Source organism: Protopterus annectens, chromosome 4.part1 (genome assembly GCF_019279795.1).
Source record: "Protopterus annectens isolate FY-2018-M chromosome 4.part1, PAN1.0, whole genome shotgun sequence".
Lineage (NCBI taxonomy): Eukaryota > Metazoa > Chordata > Ceratodontiformes > Protopteridae > Protopterus > Protopterus annectens.
In genome coordinates this window covers 34,338,157-34,362,041 of record NC_056734.1, presented here as the reverse complement: position 1 = coordinate 34,362,041, position 23,885 = coordinate 34,338,157, and the positions used below count along the sequence as shown (strand labels likewise).

The following is a 23,885-nucleotide window of genomic DNA, read 5'->3' as shown; positions in this document are numbered from 1 at the left end:
ACAGTGCTTGTGGGCTGACTATGTTGGATGCACACAGTACACTGCATATACATGACAAGCTGTAGGTGGTGTGATGTTTGGCATCCATTTTACTGTGTGTGCAAGTCAGAGAGAGATATCAGTCCCTTGGGCCCTACACTATCAGTTTATGTGCTATGCATTGCCTCTTTGCCAAGGCCAAGGCATACTGGGCATGCCTCCATCTGCCTATAGGGACAGGCTCAAGATGTTCCTCCTCTGAGTCCCTCTGTGCCTGTGAAGACTTTGGCAATGGTGGGGGCTATGTGGACCTTCCATGTTTTGTTCCTGCTGCAGCTGTTTCCACAGGATCATATTGTGTAGCATGGCACATACTATGAACATGTCTGCACATGTGGCTGGAGAGTACTGCAAGGTTCCACCAGATACTTCAAAACAGTGGAACCATGACATGAGCATCCCAAACACACACTCTATAGATATCCTGGTTTGCGTGTGTGTGGGTGCATTTCTGATGGTTAGCCAGCATCCCCCACCAGATGGCCATATGGGATGTCCCCACTGGCAAATGCCTGGTACAGCTGTGATGAATGCCAGATGTGGGAGTCATGATTGCTTCCAGGGCTGCCAGCACACACATTCATGATAATGCCCTGGGCATCACACATGACCAGGCAGTTGATGGAGTGGAAACCCTTGCGATTAAGGTAAACCTGACCCTGGTCACCAGGTGGTGCTTTGATGTGGATGTGCATACAGTCAATGGCACCCATTACCTCCGGGTATTTTGCTACAAGGTGGAAGAGATGCATATTGCTGGTCCCCTCCTCACAGGTGCTGGGGAGGTAAATGTGCTCAGTGGCATGTGGTCACATGGCATCCAGGAACTGGTGGAGTATCCTGGATGAAGATGCCTGTGAGACTCCCATGATATCTCCATTTGGTCTTTGAAAATTTCCTGTAGCTAGTATTCTTAAGGCTACAAATACAGGACCTTGCTATCCATTGGGATGGGTTCCCCTCTGTTAGTTCTGGATCTGAGGTGAGGCAGGCACAGCTCAATGAGTTGCTGAATTATGTCCCTGTCCACTCTGCAGCGCTCTACTATCTCCAGATCATGTAGCCCCTGATAGGTTACCATGGGTCTGAACACTCTTCTCCTCCTCGGTCTGATTTGGTTGTCAGCATTATCCTTCGCAACGCCCTCGGCCTCTTGCACATACTGATAGATCAAAGCGACAGCAGCCTCTAGTTTTGTCAGTTAAAATTCCCCCGTATGTGTACACCTATGGTGCAGAGTTTGTGGGAAAAACTAGATTGGAAGGTGTTTGCATAGTTTATAGTGGTGTGCTGCAGATGCTGCCTGTGTGATTAGCTGACTTTGAGACATTCCACCTGCATGTTATTTTAGTTGTATTTTAGTGGCTGTATTTTGCTATTTCCCTTTTTTTCTTTTCCCCCTTCCCATTTTCACTCCTTTTAAGCCCTGAGGAGTGGCACAAACCCACTGCCTAAATGTAAACAGTGCTGCTATTTCCGTTTTTTTTTTTTTTTTTTGCTTTTTTTTGTTTAAGGCCCAGTGTGCACCGCGCACACCCATTTAGCTAAGATAAACATATTTTAGCAGAAATGGCCCTCCCTGGATGGGAACACCCTCTTCATTTCATGGTGTAAGACATTACAGCCTCAGACACACACCCTTGCTTAGCTGTGCTTAGATAAGCGCAAACCCAGGCAACGGAGCTCCAATGTGCTTACAGTAAGTATGAGACAACCCCCTTTTCATGTTAGATGCTCCTCCTGCCTACACTATCCTGTTCTAGCATCTACATGGTTAGGTGCAGTGTGTGGACTTAGAATATTTTGTGATTCAGTAAGTTTCCCCTCATTTGCATAACTGATTGCCTTAGTCCATAGTTACTGCTCTGGTGCCTTTCCCCTTGACAACTAGTGTTCCCTGGTAGTGTTTTGATTCTTCATGTCATTGACTATAATGGCAAAATGCATATTTCCCCTAAAATTGTGTTTTAATAAATATTTTTTTTTATTTTCAGCATGATCCCATTTATATGCTGCTGCCCTATGCTTAAACGGCCGAGATAGGCCAAAAAAAAAAAATTAGATTTTTTTTTTTAAATTGAACACTTTCCCATGCCAATGGCCATATATGTCACCATTGGCATGCTTAAAGTTTATAATACATGCTTTTATTTGAGCTGTCATGCCTCCATTTTGCTATTTGCAGAAATGTATTCGGTTAGTAACTGAACACATTTCTGCAACGAGCACTGTTCCTGCACGAATGCTTGCCTGCTTTGTGAATCGCTAATTCACCTCATTTGCATGATTTTCACCAGCAAAGGATGCAATTTGCATTCTGCATGGCTTTCTGTGCAGGAACAGTGTTGGCACGCTCGTGCACATCAGATCAGCTATTTCCTGAATCACTTGGCGGCCATATTCCATGCAGGAGCGGCTACACTGTTCATGCATGGAATCTTTTGTTTAATGAATCCCGGGGACTGTCTTGGAATGTCTGTACCATTCACTTAACCACTAATAAGCACTACTGTATGTGATATTTCAATAAGAATCCCAGCACATTCCTTGAAGATAAGTGATTTTAATTGATGTAAGCTTCAGTGGAAGAGAGGTTTTATAATTGCTCAATTGTTGTAAAAGATGAAATAAAAGTTTTAAATTAAATATAAACCTCTATGATTGAAGTAAAATAAAGAAAACAAATAGTATGCACATTGACAGGTTTGAAAAGTGTTTTTAAGTAATTAAGATACAGACAAGTAATGGGAACACCATGACCTGACTCTGATCATAACACAACCAACATTAAGGACAAATGTCAAAGGCAAATGATCAGTGCAGAAGTCTGTAAAGAAAGGGATGGGCCTTCAATTTTACTTTCAATTTCAGCTTTATTAATACATTTATTAATATGTTAAATAAAGTACAAAACTGCAAACCAATCAAAATGCTCTGCAATAAAACAATAGTCAAAACAAGTAATATAAATTCCTGTAAAAACAATCCACCATGGTGGACTTCAAGTATAAACAGATTATATAACAATAGGAAGAAACTGTTGTCCAAAAAACAAGAGGGATATCAATCTGCCTAACCCTAAACAAGAAAATAGGAAATCTTGTAAAGTCTTCTAAAGCAAATTACAAAACTAAAATAGCATCCCTAGCCAAGGAGGAACATAAGGCATTTTCTAATTATGACCCAAGTCTAAAAAGGAATGCTCAGCTATGTGCTGAACTGGTTGCAGATGGGATCACTCATACTACACCAGAAGATATTGACAATCTGCTACCTGACAGATTCACTGCAAGCTTCACTTCTCTATCCTCACCTACCATATCCCAAAGCATACCTGACACAGGTCATCTCTGCACTCACCAATGCCAAAATGCATGGCTTCAGTGGGACCAAATAATACCCCAGGTTGTTTATTAAACAATCTAAAACAAGACATAGCAGACCCACTTGGCATTCTCATTAATCATAGTTTGAGAATTGGCTGTGCTCCTGTAGAGTATAGAACAACTGACTATACCTATTATGAAAAGTCTACCTAAAATTCATAAATCTACCATTAAACCACCCATGACACCCATAGTAGCAGTTGGGGGTTGGGCCACTGAACTCCTGTCTATATATGTAGAGAAGAAATTCAAATCAATAGTGACACAAATGCCAACTATATTGAAAGACACTATTAATTTCTTGAATTATTTGAATGACTATGTACAAGATTGTGGCATTGGTTCCTGTTTGCTGGTCACACTAGCTGTTAAAAATTTATTTACATGCATACCCAATACATATGGTATTGAAGCAATAAGGGATATTTTAGCTGCAAAACATGATTTACTAATGATGCTATTTATTTATGTATGTCTCTGGAATTAATTCTAGAAAATGTTTTTATATTTAATGAACAGCTATATCAACAGAGATGGGGTGTCTCTAAGGGCACCCCATGCACTAACACCTATGCAAACCTGGTTATGCACTTCTGTGAAATGCGTTATCTTTACAATGATGTTTTATATAGGCATATAAAGTTTTATAGACATTTTGTGGATGACATCATTGTATTATGGGTAGGGAGCATAGATTCACTACATCATTTTGTTACACATCTAGAATCTACTACTGAATTTTTAAGATTCACAGTTAAATTCTCCTATGTTGAAATAGAATTTTTAGATGTTTTAGTTAGAAGTTCAGATGGTAATATGTCTACATCCCTGTACAGCAAAGAATGTTGGAGAAATGGGCTATTGAACAATGGCAGCATACATCCTTGACATATTTTTACAAACATTGTGAAAAGTCAATTTAAGAGGCCATCTAGGATATGTACCAATGAAGACTTACTGAAAGACAAAATGCATACCCTTACAGGTTGTTTCAGGACAGAGGTTATAATAATAAAATGGTAAAAGAAATATAAGAAGATGTCATAGCTAAGAGACTAACCCCTCATAACACTGTTATGCATGCACATGATAGACAGTCCCACCCAAAATATTTCAGTAGGTCGCAAGTATATTTTAATACCAGATACACTGGTGATATTAATGCCATATGTAATATTATCAAGAACAACTGGCATCTTCTAACTTTAAACCAACAAACAGCTAAGATTGTAGGAGATATGCCAGCTTTTGTTTACAAGAACAGTAGTAATTGTGAAGATTGGGTGAAGATAGATGAAAGCTGCCAGGCTAGCCAGACAGAATTGTAGAGATAATTCTGTCATCTGTAAATATTAATGTAAACCACAGGCTTGTTGTCTTAAATGGTAAAAATAATGTTACAAGTGGAACTGGGAAAAAAATGTAACAACAGTGCATTCTACTGACCAAGTAAAGAATGTTGTGACCCTTTGATGTTAAAACTCAGAGTCAAGTCTAGAGTGAGGCATCCTGCCTATTGTTTTAAGGCCAGAGTTAATGGCTAGAATTTGCATGCATAAATGTCCTTTATTGCTCTGGTGAATAATGTAAATGTAGTTTCTGTTAGCCTGGGAACCCAGTGAAGTGTGAAGAATTATGTAATGTGAACAAGGAATGTGATTTTAAAAACAGAAAGAATCAGAGAGAATTAAGCATTTTTGTCTTGACCATCCAACTCACCAGCACTGTCTTGCTTTATATGTAAGTTTATCTTAGACTTGTGTTTTATCTTAGAAATAGCTAGAAACTAGAAAGATTAGACTAAGTATTTTTCTGTCATGTCAGAACTGTACTACTGAATTATTTTAAGCATTTCTCTGTGATCTCTGAACTCTTGACTAGCACTGTGTAGTAAAAAGTATTGTCTTGTGTTTCGACAGTTACTAAATATTTTAAACCCTTCCAACTGTGGCTGTTTTTGTAGAGATAATTTAAGCTCTTTAAAGGACTTGCATTCCTTTTGTAAAACTGTACAAAGCCACTTCAATAGCTTTAGCCCTGGGCTATAGTACCAATTGGATAATAATATTGCACAGTAATAATTCGACACTCTTTTAAGGGCCTTTGAGTAGCTGATAAATATTAGTGGGTGGTGGCAGCTGCTACTACTGTATAGTCTGGGAAAAGGGATCACAGCTGGAGAACCTGTGCCAGCCTTCCCCAGGAGTGTCTGTGTGGTTGTATAGACTCTTCTCAAAGTGTGTGTGTGTTTGTGTGTGTGTGTGTGTGTGTGTGTGTGTGTGTGTGTGTGTGTGTGTGTGTGTGTGTGTGTGTCAGCTACTTGGGCAGGTACACAAAGCACTGGTTGGACAGAGAGGGTGCTGGGGGTTTTAGCTTTCCCACTAGGCTGAGATCTGGATCCTATAGCTGTGCCAGTGGGGAGTCTTATTGGGGACCTGGAGAGCAAGGGAATGACCAGCCCCAGAATGACTGTGATCTCTGTGTGCTCTTAAGGGAAATTGCACTTTACTGTATGTATTTGTTATCCTTCCCTTCTATATGAGACGCCCCTCACTTGTGTCAGCGGTAAGGATTGAGGCTCCTTGATTGCTGGGGCAGGGCATGGGCATCACATATTAATTGTTTGGCAGTGGTGGGATATCCACACCATATATTAATTGGTTGGCAAATACTAATTGGCTTGTAGTGGTGTGGGTAGAGTGAATTCCTGTAGCTGGTGTACAGTGAGCTCTGAATGTGTTTTGTACTCTAAATCAGCCACACAGTGAGTACTCAGAGTTCAGATCACAATTGTTTTATTTATTTAGTCAGGGTGAGCAGGCAGTATGTCAGCAGAGGAGTATGGAAAGCTGGCAAAGAGCCAGCTGGCTGAGATGTGCCAGGCTAGGGGACTGGTGCATGGAAACCTGACTAAGGCAGACCTGATTGCAGCCTTGGTTACAGCTGCATCAGAAAACAGCAACCAGGAGCACAATCAGACTGACCGCGGAGATATTATACCCTCAGAGAATGGACAGCTCAACCTTTCTGCAGAGGACTTAAAAAGACATCTGGAGCTAAAGAGACTTGAGTTGGAGGCCAGGGGTTTGGAACTAGAAACAGCTGAAAGAGTCAGGTTTCTAGAGAATGAGGACAAGGAGAAACTGTGATGTTTGCAGGCTGTGGGGAATGTAAAACTGTTACGACTGGGCATTGAGGAAAAGGAGAGGCAGAGGCAGCATGAGAAGGAGATGCTGACTCTTCACCAGAGTCATGGAGGTAAAGGGGAAGGAAGTAACTGGACCCCAGAAGCACAAAAGGTCAGTAAATTACTTCCACAGTTTAAAGAGGGGGATAATTTGATAGTTTCATTCATATGTTTTAGAGGGTATGCAAACAGTATGGTGTTGACCAAAGTCCCTGGGTATGGTTCCTGACCCCCTTACTCCATGGTAAAGCTGTAACTGTTTTGTCAAAAATGTCTCACTTTGCATGTTTTGATTATACTGCTGTTAAAATCACTTGTTAGAATTGTTTAAGCTAACACCTAAAATGTATAGGAAAATGTTTCTTGAGCATAGACATACGACAGGTGAAAGTGTTTGTGAATATGTTGCTGAACTGAGCACTTATTTCCATAGGTGGGTGAGTGGATGTCAGTTCACCACTTCTGAAGGGCTGGCAGACCTTTTGGTGAGGGAATAAGCCCTTAGCACTTTGCCTGAGGACTGAGGATTTGGTTAGCTGATAGACAATGTGCCACTTCAGATGAGCTGGGGGAGAAGGGAGACCTATACCTGGCAAGCAGGGCAAATCTGCACAGGAAAAAGGCCCCCAGTACTGCTCATGGGTCCAAAGTGAACCCATGGTGGGCAGCACAGACTGCCCCAACAGAATCTGCCAGTAGCAGGGGAAGCCACTAGTCCAGGTACACATCCAGGAGCTATGGTTAAATGTTTTGAATGCATCCAGTGGGGCCATGTGGCATACAGATGTCCACGGATGCAAGGTGCAGAACAAAACTTAAAGGAGCCAGTAAGTGGGAAAGACAAAATGCTAATAGTAGGTTGTATTAGGGAAACAATGGTACCAAACTACCCCTAGGGGTTATATCCTATTGTAGTGAATGGCAAAGAGGCCATTGCCAGAGAGACACAGCCTCTGATATAACCATTGTAAAGCCTGCAATGGTTACAGAGGAGCACTACTTGCCTGGGCTGTCTACTCCAGAAAGGACTTTAGGAGGGATCCCATTCCAATTACCTTTTGCTAGGGTTCACCTTGTCTGTGAGGGCATAGAAGGAAGCCAGCAAGTAGGTGTGTTTGAGGATATACCTGCAGATGTCCTGATAGGGAATGATTTTGATAGTGCAGTACCATGTGCTTGTGCAGTTACACGCAGTTAGGCCTGGAGACAAGCTGGTAAGTCTGGTAGCCTGGAGGAGACCCAGACAGACTGCATACTTGCAGCCAGGGCTAGTGAGGTGGTTACTTCAGGGAGGGAGCTACCTTGTAGCAGTGAGACAGAAGATGAGCAACAGCTGCTTGGGGGTACTGATGGTCCCTTGGACAGTGACTACAAAAGTAGAGGTGAGTAGTAGTACCCAGACTGACAATGAGGCACCAATGTCAGATGATGGCAGACTTCCTGTGGAAGGGGAGCTTTGAAGGGTTACAAGGAGAGAGTTGAGACAAGCTCAGCTCTTAGTCCCTGCATTGCAAGGCCTGAGGCAGGTAGCTAGGGAGGCACCTGATTCTCAAAGAAAGGGGGAATCTGTATACTGGGACAAAGGGTTACTATACAGAGAGTGGACCGCTGAGGGTGGGCTAGAAGGTGAGAGAGAGTACAGCAGTTGGTAGTGCCTAGAGCTTACTGTCTTGTGCTTCTAGCCATAGCCCATGATATTCCATTTGCAGGTCATATGGGAATAAAACGTACAAAGAGGCATATTATGCAGAACTTCTATTGGACTGGAATTTTCAGAGATGTAACAGGGTACTGCAGGACCTGTGAGCAGTGCCAAAAGGTAGGCAAGGCAGGAGACAAGATGAGAGCTCCTTTGATGCCTTTGCCTGTGATTGAGGAGCCATTTCAGAGGGTAGCTGTGGATATTTTGGGTTCTATGAGTACCCCAAGTTCCACAGGGAAAAAGTATATCATGGTGGTAGTGGATTATGCTACACGATATCCTGAGGCAGTGGCTTTGTCCTCCATTGAGGCAGAGAAGGTGGCAAATGCATTGTTAGAGATTTTCAGCAGGGTAAATTTCCCAAAAGAAATACTGACTGACAGAGGTGCCAATTTCATGTCATGTCAGACTGGCTGGCTTGTTTGTGGAAGTCCTGTGGGGTGAAGCACATGAAGACCATCCCCTACCATCCCCAGACTAATTTCCTTGTTGAGAGGTTAAACTCTACAATCAAGTCCATGCTACGGGCATTTGCAGATCAGTTTAAGAGGGAGTTGGACAAATATTTTCCCCATCTGTTGTTTGCTTACAGAGAGGTTCCCCAGGAATACCCAGGTTTTTCATCCTTTGAGTTGCTGTATGGACATAGGGTGTGGGGACCACTAGATTTAATTCAAGATGAATGGGAAGGTGAGTGCAAGTCTCATCAGGAGTCTGCTGTGGCATACGTCCTAAACTTCAGGACAAGGCTGAGGGAACTCATGGGCTTGGCCCAGGAGAACCTGGCAGAAGCCCAACAACAGAAAAAGATGTGGTATGACAGGAATGCTCGAGCTAGAGAGTATGCTGTGGGGAAGCAGGTAATGGTTCTCATTCCTGTCAGACACAACAAGCTGCAAGCAGCTTGGGAGGGACCCTACAAGGTGGTAAGAAAAGTAAGTGATGTTAACTACATGGTGGAACTGCTAGGCAGAAGGCAGGGGCACAAATTGTACCATGTTAACATGATGAAAACTTACCATGATAGGGATGCTCTTGTGCTGAACATTTGCAGTATATTGCAGGAGGAGTCTAAGGGATATCTGGGGACTGATCTCCTCAGTGAGTCATGGGCTGACACCTCAGTGGAAGGGGTAGCAATGTTCCAGCAGCTATCTCCTAACCAGGTTTAAGAAATCTGAGCTGTGTTGCTGGAATCTCAGGACATGTTCACTGGGAACCAGGGTGCACTCACCTGCAGCAGCACCAGCTGGATACAGGATCCCAAAGGTCTATTAGGCAGGCACCTTATAGACTGCCTGAGAATGTCAAACAGACTCTGAGGAAGGAGGTACAGCAGATGTTGGAACTAGGGCTGAATCAAGAGTCCAACAGTCCCTGGGCTTCCCCAGTGGTGCTGCTGCCAAAGAGGGATGGTAGAACCAGGTTCTGTGTGGACTACAGGAAATTAAATAGTCACACAGAGTCAGATGCTTACCCCATGCCTAGGGAAGATGAGGCCCTAGAGCAGCTGGGTGGGGCTAAGTATCTTTACAACCATTGATCTTACCAAGGGTTACTGGCAGGTGCCCTTGACTCCCAGTGCTAGAGGGAAGTCAGCCTTTGTGACTCCTTTTGGCTTGTATGAGTTCACAAAGATGCCCTTTGGGATGAATAATGCCACAGCAACTTTCCAGAGACTGGTAGATTATATCCTTGCAGGAGCAGGGGGTTTTTCCCTTGCTTACCTAGATGATATTGCCATCTACAGCCATTCCTGGCCAGAACACATTTAGCATGTCAGGGAGGTGCTGGGCAGACTACAGAGGGCAGGGTTGACCATTAAGCTGAGCAAATGTCAGGTGGCTATGGCAGAGGTCTCCTACCTAGGACATAGAGTGCAGAGTGGTAAGATAAGGCCAGAACCTGCCAAAGTGGAAGCCATTCAGGCATGGTCTGCACCTGTTACTAAAAAGCAGGTGAGGGCATTTTTAGGGACAGCAGTGTACAACAGAAAGTTTGTCCCCAGTTATAGTACCATAGCTGCTCCCCTCACAGACCTGACAAAGAAGAACAGGCCAGATAAGTTAGTGTGGACCCCAGCATGTGAGCAGGCATTCCAGAAGCTTAAAGAAGCTTTGAGAGGACCCACTGTGTTAGCTTGTCCAGATTACAGCAAATAATTTGTTGTGCAAGTGGATGCTTTGAACCATGGGGTGGGGGCTTTACTTAGCCAGATTTCTTCAGAGGGAGAAGAGTACCCAGTGGTTTATCTCAGTCATTGGCTCCAAACCAGGGGAGAATGCTATGCAGCAGTAGAAAAGGAATGTCTTGCCATAGTGTGGGCACTACAGAAACTTCAGCCTTATCTGTAAGGGAGGGAATTCACTGTTATGACAGATCACAACCCCCTAACATGGTTAAACAGAGCCAGCCAGCAAAATGCCAAGTTACTAAGATGGTGCCTGGGGATGTAAGCATATATGTTCATGCAGCACAGTAGTGGGATTAGTAATGCCAAAACAGTTGGGTTCTCAAGACAGGGAATGGGGTAAGGTATACTCAGATAAACATAACTCAAGCAGCATTTCGCAAGGGTCACTTGAAAAACTAGCTTGAGTTCTCCAAGAGGGGAGATATGTGAAGATTGGGTGAAGATAGATGAAGGCTGCCAGCCTAGCCAGATAGAATTTTGGAGATAATTCTGTCATCTGTAAATATTAATGTAAACCACAGGCTTGTTGTCTTTAATGGTAAAAATAGTGTTACATGTAGAACTGGAAAAAATGTAACAACAGTGCACTCTACTGATCACGTAAAGCATGTTGTAACCCTTTGATGTTAAAACTCGGAGCCAGTAAGTCTAGAATGAGGCATCCTGCCTACTGTTTTAAGGCCAGAGTTAATGGCCAGAATATACATGCATAAATGTCCTTTATAGCTCTGGTTTCTGCCTAGAGGTGAAAAATGCAAATGTAGTTTCTATTAGCCTGGGAACACAGGGCAGTGTGCAAAATGATGCAATGTCAACCAGGAAGGTGATTTTAAAAACAGACAGAATCAGAGAGCATTAAGCATTTTTGTCTTGACCATCCAACGCACCAGCACTGTCTTGCTCTATATGTAAGTTTATCTTAGACTTGTGTTTTCTCTTAGAAATAGCTAGAAACTAGAAAGATTAGACTAAGTGTTTTTCTATGATGTCAGAACTGTACTACTGAATTATTTTAAGTATTTCTCTGTGATCTCTGAACTCTTGATTAGCACTGTGTAGTAAAAAGTATTGTCTTGTGTTTTGACTATTTGTTATTAAATATTTTTAATCCCTTCCAACTGTGGCTGTTTTTGTAGAGATAACTTAAGCTCTTTATAGTACTTGCATGCCTTTGGTAAAATTGTACAAAGCCACTTCAATAGCTTTAGCCCTGGGACAGGCTGAAAGCCATGTCAGTTTACTCTGTATCTTATTTGCTGCTGAAAGGTGACTTGTACCTGGCCTATAGGGCAATCTCCAACCCTGGCTTAATGGAAATTCTGCACATCCACAAGTCAAATGGAACAAGACTCCCTCACTCTAGGGATTTCAGCCTAGGTTGATTCATTAACAAAACATGCTATAGAGACAGATATGTCTCATAGAAACTGCTGCTTCTCTGGAATCAACTTCCTATTCACAAAAAATAGAGCTCCTCACAAACCCTATTCAAATGCAACCAAGATAATTAGATGGGATGCCACACATTTTCTCCTGGCATGGATCCCATGTACTTCATAGACAGGGGTAGCAGGTGTTGTTTACAGACCCACAATGTTCATAAATTCATTCTGCAAACTACCCAAAAAGAACAAATGGGGATACTTGGCATTAACATGGCTAGGTTTGTAGGCCACTAGCCTAGTAACCTCCTGTGAAACAATGAACCTATGAAATACATATGTAAAGTAGCTAGCAATGTTAGGTAAAGATTACTTCAACTGAGATATCTTTATTTGGAGCCAAAGCCATTAGAAAAATGCTGAATATAGTCTACAGTAGAATTATAAAAGGCTGATTGAAATAAAAATGTCTTTAAATGTCTACAGGAGCACACCAAAATGTAACAGTCATGCAGCCACCATGGTATTAGGTTCCATATGTGTGTGATGCTCAATAAGCAATGCGTCGATAACCAGGTGCTTCCAAACACACATTCAATCATACTATCAGTCACTGGGAGACTAAGTACAAAACATGGGGAGTCCTGGACAACTACTAGACATAATAACAACTAAGGTGCTACCTACTTATTCTGTTGCTAAGACTATGATGCATTGTGCAATGAGTTTCACCATATATTTGAACAACAGTTGCAGAGTGCATAATACGGCCTTCACCATTTGCAAAAGGTTGCATTTGTGGGTACATTGTGATATGATAACATTCACACTTTTCTTGGAGGAGAACTAGAATTTTAAATGACAGATGAATGTTTTCAGTAGCTAGGTAAGTAAATGGTCTAAAAGCTAAGGAAGAGGTAAAAACAATTAAGTACTGGTCTCTCCCCTCAAGGCATTGCAATGCAACAACAATGGTGAAGAGAAACAAGAAGCTAGCCAGCTTCAATGCAGGTAAGGTAAAAAGGGAAAAATGGAAGGATAGAAGTTAAAATATACTGATGTCACAGTCTAAGCACAAGGGCACCTGACCTTGAAAGTTTTTTAAAAAATGATAACCTGGTGCTGCGCCAATAACGAAACCCAAATATGATTTCAGTGTAAAATGCCATGATGTGTATACAATGGGCATGGAGGTTAAAATATAAGAAAGAAAGGAAAAAAATGAGCAAGTATAACCAACCATATATGGGAATGGATCAGAACAATAAACAGCTGAATGAACCCACAGAAAATATGGCACCACCGTCACAACAGAAAAAAACATTATATCACCTGCATATGCACAACAATTCTAGGTACCTCCAGTGCAAATATAGGGTATCTTGTATTACAGCTATGAGTCAGTGAATGCAAACATTCGTACCAGTGTTCATATTAGATCTTCAGTGGGGGTTGCTCACTTTTATCAACCTTCCATACAACAACATATCAGAGTCAGACTGACAGGAGCAGGAACCTGAATCTGAAGACTTCTGATAAAAATGCACTGAACCTGGAATCAGTTATTCATATTTATTGAGGAATTTTATTAACATCCAATCTGCCATCCTGATGCAATGTTTAACAAGAAGTGCTATACTCACTCATAATACATGTGATATCAACAGCCACTGACACCTAGACTGCCTGTCCCTTATATTGTACTCACACACTTGCAATTAATGTGAAAGTCAACTGGATGCCACCTGTCTGCATTGGACTTACATGATTATAATTTGTATAAAGGCCATCTGACACCTAGCCTTTCTGCGCATTGCACTGCATTTACATATTTATAATTCTGGCAGAGGTCAGATAGTCTTCAACAAATACATAAGTTATGGAATCTTTCTGATTTCTTTTTCCTTAGGTGGTCTCTGTGCCCTAACTCTGGTCTTAGGTTAAATGAGTCATCTGAAACCTGAGTCATTTTGATATAGATGAAGAAGAAGCACATTTTAGTTGTATTTATTAGCATCTGATGAAGCAGATTTTCCTGTGAAAGAGCTTATGTTTTAACATTAAAACTTCATTTGAAACTGGAAACCTTGGTCGTACCTGAGTTCTTCTGTGTTTTTATCATTACTTGAATGTGGATTTATACAGAACTCAGGAACCTGTGTGGGCTGGTCACTGTCTTTGTGATATTATTTGTATAGTTTTGCAATGTGAGTGGTCTCTTTAAGCTGAGTTTAAAAGCATTTAAACTGAAAAGATAAACTCCAGGTAGGCAGAATTTGTAAATATATAACTGAATGTACTGTGCAACAGAGCTTTCATTTGATACACCAAGGACTGTTAAGTAATGCAGCTCTAACAAAAGTCTGGTGATAAAGATGACATTCTAAACTGAATTCTGCCTAGCAACAGTGGCATGTGACAAGAACAAGAACAAGGAAGAAAGAACTGATACATGACAAAATCTGATCAGCCTGGCAACATAGAGAGCACATGACAGGGACTTTGGATTTGTCTTTTTGGAAATGTGCTGGTAAGATCTAATTATCTCATTGTATATAGTTTTTATAGGTCAATTGAACATTGCCCTTTAGATTTATACAGCATATGTATTGATTTATAGCTGAGAGTGTGATTTTTGTTCAGTCTTGCCTTCATTTCATCTAGAAGTAAAACCAATAGTTTCATATTTCCTACAAATACATATGAGTCACTCTTTTTCTTTCAATTGGGCACTCACCTTAAGGAAGAGAAATGGGTAAGAACATATTGATGGTAAAAGCAAGAGATATTATTAAATTCAAAAGAGGGGGCAAGAAGAGGAAAACAAAATAAAATTAAAAATTTCACTCAATGGTAGCCTATAACCTCTGTGCACCTGAAGAATGAAAAGGAATCTGAGCTGATTTGAATCACATGAGCAATCTATTAAAATAACAACTAGTGATGACAGGGAGAATAAGGATCAATTGTTACTGGAAATGAGCTATAAAAAGGAAGTCTGCACAGTGTGTTGAATATGAGGAAGTAAGTTTTAATAGCTGTTTTACAAAGTTACATTTGTTTAATACGATTATGTAACTGAAATGAAAAACATGCATTGAGAGACTCACATATTTCAGGAAACCCTCAGAAGAGGGGAAAAATGCAAATGCACTTCCTGGTTGGGGCACTTTCAAGTCTGCAAGTCACAACCTACTTTTAGCTATGATAATGCATGTACAACACAGTACATTCACAGATGAAAGCATTAAGTATCTGTGAAATAATGTGGATAGCTTGTACCCCTATTTGTGGGGTGGGGTTTGACAGTTGTAAATATTCTAATAGATGGGATGCAGGTGAACACATGCTGCCTGTATGAGGACTCCTGAATGGTGCTCATCCTCAAACATCTAGTGGTTTACTTTCATAGTAAAAGGGAATTAATTAGTTCAAGTTTAGAAAAGGAGGGCTGATGTTCATCAGGCAAGAATGCTGAAAGGAACTAGAAATAAAATTTGCAATGAGATGAGTCTATGTTCAGTCATTGAATGGAAAAATTGCCGAACAGCATTACATCGAAAATACTGTTCAGCGACACTACATGTGGGGGGGTAGCAGCTCCCACATCCCCTGCTAACTATATATACTTACACCGAGATTGCACTATGGTGGGAAAAGTGCAAATTTCCTAATCCCTACCATAATGTGATCTTATTTAAATGTCTCAGTGAACAGAATGCTCAATGAAACATGCCATTGAATACTTTTTCCGTTCGATGACTGAATATAGACCCTAATTAGATCTGTCAGGGCAGATACATTTAATTGATTTGTCTGGGTAGTCCACAGAAAACAGAAAACATGGCATGTAAAAATAATGGACCATATGCAAATGAAGCATTCTACAAAATTAACACAATTCATACATGTCTAACCAGAGTACTAAGGACACCAATTAACACAGCATAGCTATGCAGTATGGAAAGCTTACTAATAAGCTGCATGACCACCAGCCCACAAACAAGGCGTGGCAAACATTTCATTGTTAATATGCAACTACCTTACTGCAAGGTAAACCCCAAAACATACAACTCCAAAGACACCACACATACACACACACACACACACACACACACACACACACACACACACACACACACACACACACACACACACAGACTTACACACACAGTTGTATACATGCACATGGGCATAGACTATGTGGAAAACACCAGAAAACACATAAAGCCTTATTCTTAAAATTTTGTTCTAATTTTGCTCATGGACAGTTGCTCTGTAGGGTACATGTGGGCTATTATTTTTATAGGAAGGGCCAGTAGCTTTCTTGAAATGTACCATGCCATTTACACCATTCATGTATAATTAGTCTATTGAGTAATGGGATATATGCAAACTTCAATATACAAAGATTGAAGGATTCATAGGTAAGCACCAGGCAATTGGTCTGTCAACAATTTAAACCCTAGGCAAAAAACCCTGTTCAGAGTTTCCATGTAGTCTCAAAGAAAGCAAGACAAGATAGACTAGGAGAGAATTTCAGACTGCCCATCCAGTTATCTAAATTTACCTTGAAGTTGGCAAGGGTGCTACTTTGCTTGACATGTAGTGGAAATTTGTTCCAGAGGTAAGGGATACGTTGGCATATGAATCAATCATGCAAATTTTCCTTTAATTAAATATTTGATGTACTATCAGTTCTGTGAAGGAATTGGAGATCAAATATGGTTGGATCTTTCATGGCATGGAAGGCTAGATATAGATCTCTATGATGGAATCTGTAAGAGACTGAGTACAGAGAAATGGATGCCAGTCTCTCCTGATAACTAAGATTTTTACGGTCACTAATCTTTTAGTTATGAATCTCTGAGGTATCCCAAGTTGTGTGATATGTTTAAATAAATACATGCCAAAAGGGACAGTATATTCAATAATGAGTTTGATAAGATATGAACAAAGAGATGTTAAGACTTCTTTGGATCTAGTGGGTATGCCTTTGGAAATTAGATGGGCCAGATAAAAGGTCTTCCAAACATACTGTGGAAACATGATGGTGAACTGATAAGGAATTATCAGTAAGAATACTCGAATCCCTTACAACAGTGTTGAATTGGAGGGAAACATTACCAAAACGAACTATGCTACTGTTTTTTTTTTTTTTTTACTTTTAATTTGAAACCATTGCCCATGCACCCATTGTTAAGATGGTCTAGGCTGTGTTGGAGCAATTGTGAGACAGCTGAAGATCGAATAACAACATCCAATTTACAGTCATCTGCAAATTAGTTAACCATAGGCTAGAAGTGCTGCCTGAAGGTCTGAGAAATATATGCCAAATAGGAGAGGGCCCAAAATTAAGCCCTGTACACCAATGGTTAATGTTTTGCTGTTAGAAGTGGAACCTGTTACTCTAACCACATGAGATCTCTCAGACGCACATTTAGCTATGCATTGCACAATATAAGGATTTACACTGAGACTTACAAGTCAATCAATAATGTTGCATGGAGAGTAGTGTCAAAGGCCTATCCACTATCCACTGTCCACTACCACTATCCACTGCTTCAGTTTCTTTTTCAAAGAAATGAATGAGGTTGAAGAGGCAGAACCTTCCTTTGATAAAGCCAGATTGATGAAAGCCTAGGGTTGAAAGTTTTTCAATGTCCAGATTAATGAAGTGTGAGATAATGCACTCTATAGCTTTACATATGATGTTAGTGAGACTAATGGTTCTATAGTTTCCAGGGTCATGGTTGGGCCACCCTTGTGTAATGACATTACAATAGCTGTTTCCCATGCTTCAGGAATGTTACCAATGGAGTGGCTTAGATTAAAGAGTTTAAGTAGGGGTACAGATAAGCCATATTTGGCACTGATAACAAGACAACTTGGTATGTTGATAGGGTCCATGGATAAACTATTCTTAGGTTTGAAAGGGCTGACAGAACTTGTTCCATAATAATTAATGGAGGTGGCTAGGATTGTAGAGCCTATGGGATAGTTATAACTGTGGGTGGAGTAACATTTGCACAACATTTGTTAGCTGCAATATTAGCTATTTCTTTTGGGTCAGAGAGTGTAGTATTATGGTAGAATAGCTCTGAATGCTGTTGGGTGCTAGTTCTTAACCTTCTGACATAGTGAAAGAAAAATCTGCAGTTACTTTTGGTTTTAGTGGCTATATTAATTTCACAGACAGCTTTGAGCTTTCCAATTATTCCCTTAAGCTCTCTGTTAGTTTGTTTGAATGTGCTGTTAGGGTAGGTAGAAGTAGACCTCTTATAATCATTCAGCAGTTTCTTTCTCATGATATATAATGTATTGTTCTGGGTATTCCACCACAGGGGGTTGTTTTTAAACTTCTCATTATATTTGTTGCAGATAGGGACTGCCTTATCAATACAACTATTTAAGTGGGAGTAGAAGTTAGAGCCATAGGTAGCAGCTTTAGAAATATGATCTTTTATAGAAAGATTGCAGCAGAATTTATCTAAGTCATCAAGTAACTGAAGAAGGTTTGCTTTTGAGAAGTCCCTAAGCACAGAGCTACAGGAAAAGTACCACCAGACTTAAAGGAAAAGCTCACTACATTATGGTCAGATTTAGCAAGACGATGATATATATGGAGATGTGAAAAAAGTTGCCATATTTGTGAGGGCTATATTAAGGATATTGGGGCCTCTAGTTGGATGGTTAATTATTTCTAAAAGAGTGCTAACATTTTTAATGTCAAGGAAGTGATAGCCATGACAGTCAATGGCAGAGTAGGTCAGCCAGTTCATTGATGGATAGTTGAAGTGCCCCAATAAAAAGGTCTTGGCCTTGAAAGGAATATCAGTTAATGTATTAAGGTAGTTATCATGCTCAGAAGTAGTCGTTGAGGATGTTCTATAGCTAGTTATGAAGGGGCATTTAGTCTTGTTTAGGATGCTTTGACATCTAGGACTTCACATGCGGTGTCCCATGAAATCTGCCATAAGGTGATTATATACTTGACAAATACTGATATTTCCTCACAATTACCAGTAGGTTTGAAGAACTGACAGCCATTATACTCAAGAATAGAGGGAGTACTTTCATAGCTCTAAAACCATGCTTCTGTAACTATACCTATATGAATGTGTTCAAGTTGCAGGAAAGCCTCATGTCTGGTAATACTTTTGTTAAGACTGTTGGTATTGAGTGGAGCTACTTTAATGTGTTCCAAATAAGAATTTACTAGTTTGGAATGTCCATCAGACAGACTGTGCCAAAGAAGACACTATGTGAACAGCAAATGGTTTAGCCAGAATGCTTGAAAGCTTTGGTAAGATTCGAGAAGGCAATCTCTGGCAAAGCAGAAAGATTCGTCAGCCATCTCATCCCAAGTTGACACATATAGGATTTCCCTAGAATGACACCAACTACATTGCCAATTATTAAAGCCAATTATCTTATCTTTGAATCTCGGCATCATTCTGGCTAATGGAAAATATCACCCAAAACCAGTATCTTTAATGCCTCAGACACATGCATAGCAAGCTCAGTCATATCCATATGCATATCCCTTTGGGTAGAGTGTCTAAGGTTGTTCATCCCCATGTGGACCAGTATCAGGTAATAATCATATTTGATAGGATGGAGGGATCTAAGTGCCCTTGTTTCATCTCAGATCATGGCTCCATAAAGACAGCTAACTGTCACCTTATTCTTATCCAGCCTGGTGAACATGCTGCCCGTATGGCTTACAATAGAGTCAACAGTCACCTATTACTAAAACATTACCATGACTTGATGCAGTCTCAGCACACCATAAGGGCTTAGAGTCTGCTCCCTTGTGACTCTGAGAGGTGTGCATCTTAGGTGTGGGTGTGAAGGCAGAAGGTGGATGTATTGCTGTGTAAACTAATGTCTGAGGATTCATAGTCTTTATCCTGGGAGACTTAGACGGTGTTCAGTTAACAACCTCAGTTTAAGGTGGTTTAGTGAAAGTGCTCTGTGCTGTATGTGTATACGTATCATGCTTACTGAGTGTGCTCTGTTGTAAGAAGGTAAGCTCCGAGTTAAGTAAATACTTACACTGCTAACATACTGAGTCATTGTCATTTAATGATAGAGTTTTTGGTAAGCACGAGGCTGTTACTGTACTCCATTAATATACCTAATGCTGTCAGGCTGCCTGTAGAAGAGGAAACAGCTCACTGAGATTCCAAACTGTCCAGTACTAATGAAAGGGTATAGGGCAGATAAAGAAGGGGGTAACTGACTGGACTAGAAAAAGGTACTTAACTAACATATGACTAAAGGAAAAAATAATGAGCTGTGACTGCTGTAGTAGTCGCAATGTGCAAAAAATTATTATAAAAGTGACAGACTATGTACGGTCAATAAGAAAATCAGTAACAGGGGCAAATTCAACTAAATAGCTTCACCCAACAGGCTAATGTAGGTTCTACCTTGTTAGTAAAAACAATGAACAATGGGAAATCTAACTTAATAGATTTGGATGCAGTAACTAATAGCAACATATAATGTAAATGAGTAGCTTCAAGTGCAGTAATAACATAGCAGTCAGTCAAGTAATAAAGGTATAACACAAAAGTCAGCTTGCACTCTTTACAATGGTACTGTAGTGCAGTATCTTTAAATACTGTAACACTATAGTAATTAGAACAAGCGGAACTTCTTCAACAGTACCAATGACCAATGAGTGCAGTCAGTTACTGAGATGATAAGTTAATTTGTTTTATATGAGCAAAAGACATGCTGCAGTATTTTCTTAAATAATGCCAGTAGTAAGAGTACCAAAGCAAAAAAGGCATAATCCTACAGTATTATTTAAGCAAATCAAAAGTGAACAGCAACATGGATAATGCGTTGTTTGCAGCACTTAGGATACATATATAATGAATTGTATACATGTCTCATGCTATATGAATAATGGACAGTGTGCAGGGCCCAGAATACATGAATAATGAACTATATTCAAGTTGTAGCTTATATGAATAATGAGCTGTGTGCATGGCCCAAGTTACATGAATAAGGAGCTGTTTACAGTACTCAGAATATGTGGACAGGGAGCTACATGTGAGACCAGGGATGCATGAATAATGAGCTACATGCAAGGCCTAGTGTAAGAGGATATTGAACTTGTGCGGTGCCCAAGATACATAAAAAAGAGTTGTGTGCAGTGCTCAAAGTACATAGACAGTGAGTTACATATGAAGCCCAGGATACATGATTAATGAACTGCATGTAGTGCACAGTGTACATGGACACTGAGCTACATGCAGAGTCTATTATATGTGGATAATGGGCTACATGCGCGGAAAGTATATATGGATAATCAGCTGCATACAGTGTCCAAAATAAATTAACAATTATTTTCATACCTGAGCAGCTATAAATAATGAGCTAAATGCAGGGCCACCTAAACCACTATATATAATGTACCCAACACAGGGCCATCTGAACCACTATACATAATAAGCTAAATTTAAGACCACCTGAAACATTATACATAATGAGCTGAATGCAGGGCCACCTGAACCTCTATATATAATGAGTTGAATGCAGAACCACATGAACCACAGTACATAATAAGCTGATTACAAGGGCCCCTGAACCATTATACATAACAAGCTGAACACAGGGCCTAGTAATCATGACTAATGAGATGCATGCAGGGTCAGCATTTCATGAATTTTATGACTTGTTGTAGCACAAAGGGGATCACATTGTGGTGTAACTCTCAATACATTTGGAAACACAATAACTAAACATTACAGTAGACACAAACCCATATACACAGTGTATATATATATATATATATATATATATATATATATATATATATATATATATATATATTATACTTATAACTGTTAATCCCTCATACATCTCAAAAGGCAATTTGTAAAATCATTGTTTCCTCTAGAACCCCCCCCCCACACACACACACACACACAAAACCTCCCCATGTGTGGTGCACTTAGAAGCCTTGTTAATAAATATGTAACCAACTGCAAACTAGCTACCTAGTTAAGATAGATACAGATGCTTAGATAGATATAGGTAACTATAATGTATCTGTGTCGTTCAGACGTGGATCATGCATAAAAAAACAGTCCATAGCCATACCCACATAGCTGGGTAACAAATAATTAATAATTAAATAAAAACATATAGATTCATATGCGAAACCAAATGAAGCAAAATATGCAAGATGCTCTGAGATATGATATCCATGTGAGTTGGTACAGCACCAGTGGAATAAAATGGAAGTCACAATGCTATAATTCAGTACTGCCTGTTTACTTAGTTCATTTTTTTTATTTATGATTATTTAGTTATGTTTATTTATTTGTTTGTTTGTTTTTTATTTATTTATTTTTATCTTCTGATCAGGATATTTTGAAAGGGCTGACAGCCCTTTTTCAGCAGAGTCTCAGGTACAAAAACTACATGTTATGATTAAAAATGATAAAAGATGTGCCATTTTAAAAATAAAAAATATAACAAACAGCATTATAGTATAATACATTGAAAATGATAGCAAAGAGACAGAGAGCTGTAAGCACACAGAAAATGTTTAAACATGATTGATATTAGTTTTGTATGCATGCATATTATAGGACAAAAAAAGTTATTTAAAATGTATTATACAATTACTAAAATATTACAATTAAATTACAATTTATTAAAATGTGAAATAAGGGATTGAAGAGTTTGAGCATGGTTATGTATGCAACGGGAAATAATAGATAGCTGTAAGTTGATGTATGCATCTGTAATGATTATTGCTTAGAGAAGAATTAATGATTGCCCTGCACGTAAATATTAGCAAAACTTAATTTAAGTATGTGTATACCGGTAAAAATAGGTCACAAGGCTAACAGGGCCATTAAAAGATTTGTTTGAAGTTAGACAAGGAAGAAATACAGTATGATCAGAGAAGGATGGAGGATGCAGTATGTAGTTTTAGGTTAACATATGTCTCTGTCTAATGATTGTAACACACAGGGGTAACGATGATTGCCCTTTTAAGAAAGAAAAGAACAGGGCCATGATAGACTGCTTTCTGAAAATCCAGAAAGAGCCAAGGCTCCCTACATTTTCAAAAAAAATAAATAAATAATCCCCTAAAATTCAAAAGTATTCTTTTTACAACAGAAATAAATTTTCCCCTTTTCTAAATGTTGCTTCTTATTTCAGTATTTTATGCTATGGACATATTTCTCATGTTAAAATTCATTTAACACCTGTCTACTGGTCATTATTTTTACTGTCTATTTATTTTTAATCCAAAGCCACCTACTACATTTCAGATGCTGAAATTTATTAAACACATTTAAAACAAAAAAGCTGCTTACTTACATAAAAAGCTGAACCTTCCTGCTGGCCATGCTGTTTTGGTACAGTGTTGGTCACCCCTGTTCAGGTAATAGGTAAATAGCACATTTGTTACATTTGTAAATGAATTACAGGATTAAAATCTGTGTTTTGCCAGCAAAGGTCTTGGGTTAAAGGTTGAACATAAATAAATAAGTAATGCTTGATTGCAAAAGTATTTGATAACATAACGTTTTGCAAGCAGCAATACAAGAAAATAAACAAACACCCCAACATACTTTCTTACCCACAATAAGGTTAGTGGAGTTACATTTTGCTTTTGTTAAGTATGACTGAAAAAGGAAACGGTGTAATGTTTTTGTCTCCAGTCTTCCTATTTATTCAGTAAAATATTGGGAAGTAGTAAGAATGAAGAATAATATGATTTCTCTGCAGTAAGTGACACTCTGAATAGTATTTTATGACTAGACAGGGATTAGAGAAACATAAGTGCTGACAAGGCATGGCCATACAGATCGTCCCTGCTAGTTGGAAGAAGTTGCAGAGAACAGGCCACAATTTTACAATAAGCAATTTGTTTTTGCAGTGTCACTGCATGAGTCTGACACCTATAGATTTAGATGGCTTCTGCAGTCATGGATTTATAGGCCTACTACTGTTTGTT

At 39.6% G+C, this 23,885-nt stretch overlaps 1 protein-coding gene across 1 annotated transcript in view; it reads right to left on the bottom strand.

Annotated features, from left to right (window-relative positions):
* Positions 1–23,301, bottom strand: part of LOC122800743 (maltase-glucoamylase, intestinal-like) — a 1,506,799-nt gene extending 1,483,498 nt beyond the window's left edge. Inside the window, exon 1 of the mRNA XM_044069982.1 lies at positions 23,246–23,301. The gene's annotated coding sequence lies outside the window, so the exon portion shown is untranslated. The remainder of the gene's footprint in view (positions 1–23,245) is intronic.
* Positions 23,302–23,885: the final 584 nt, after the last annotated feature.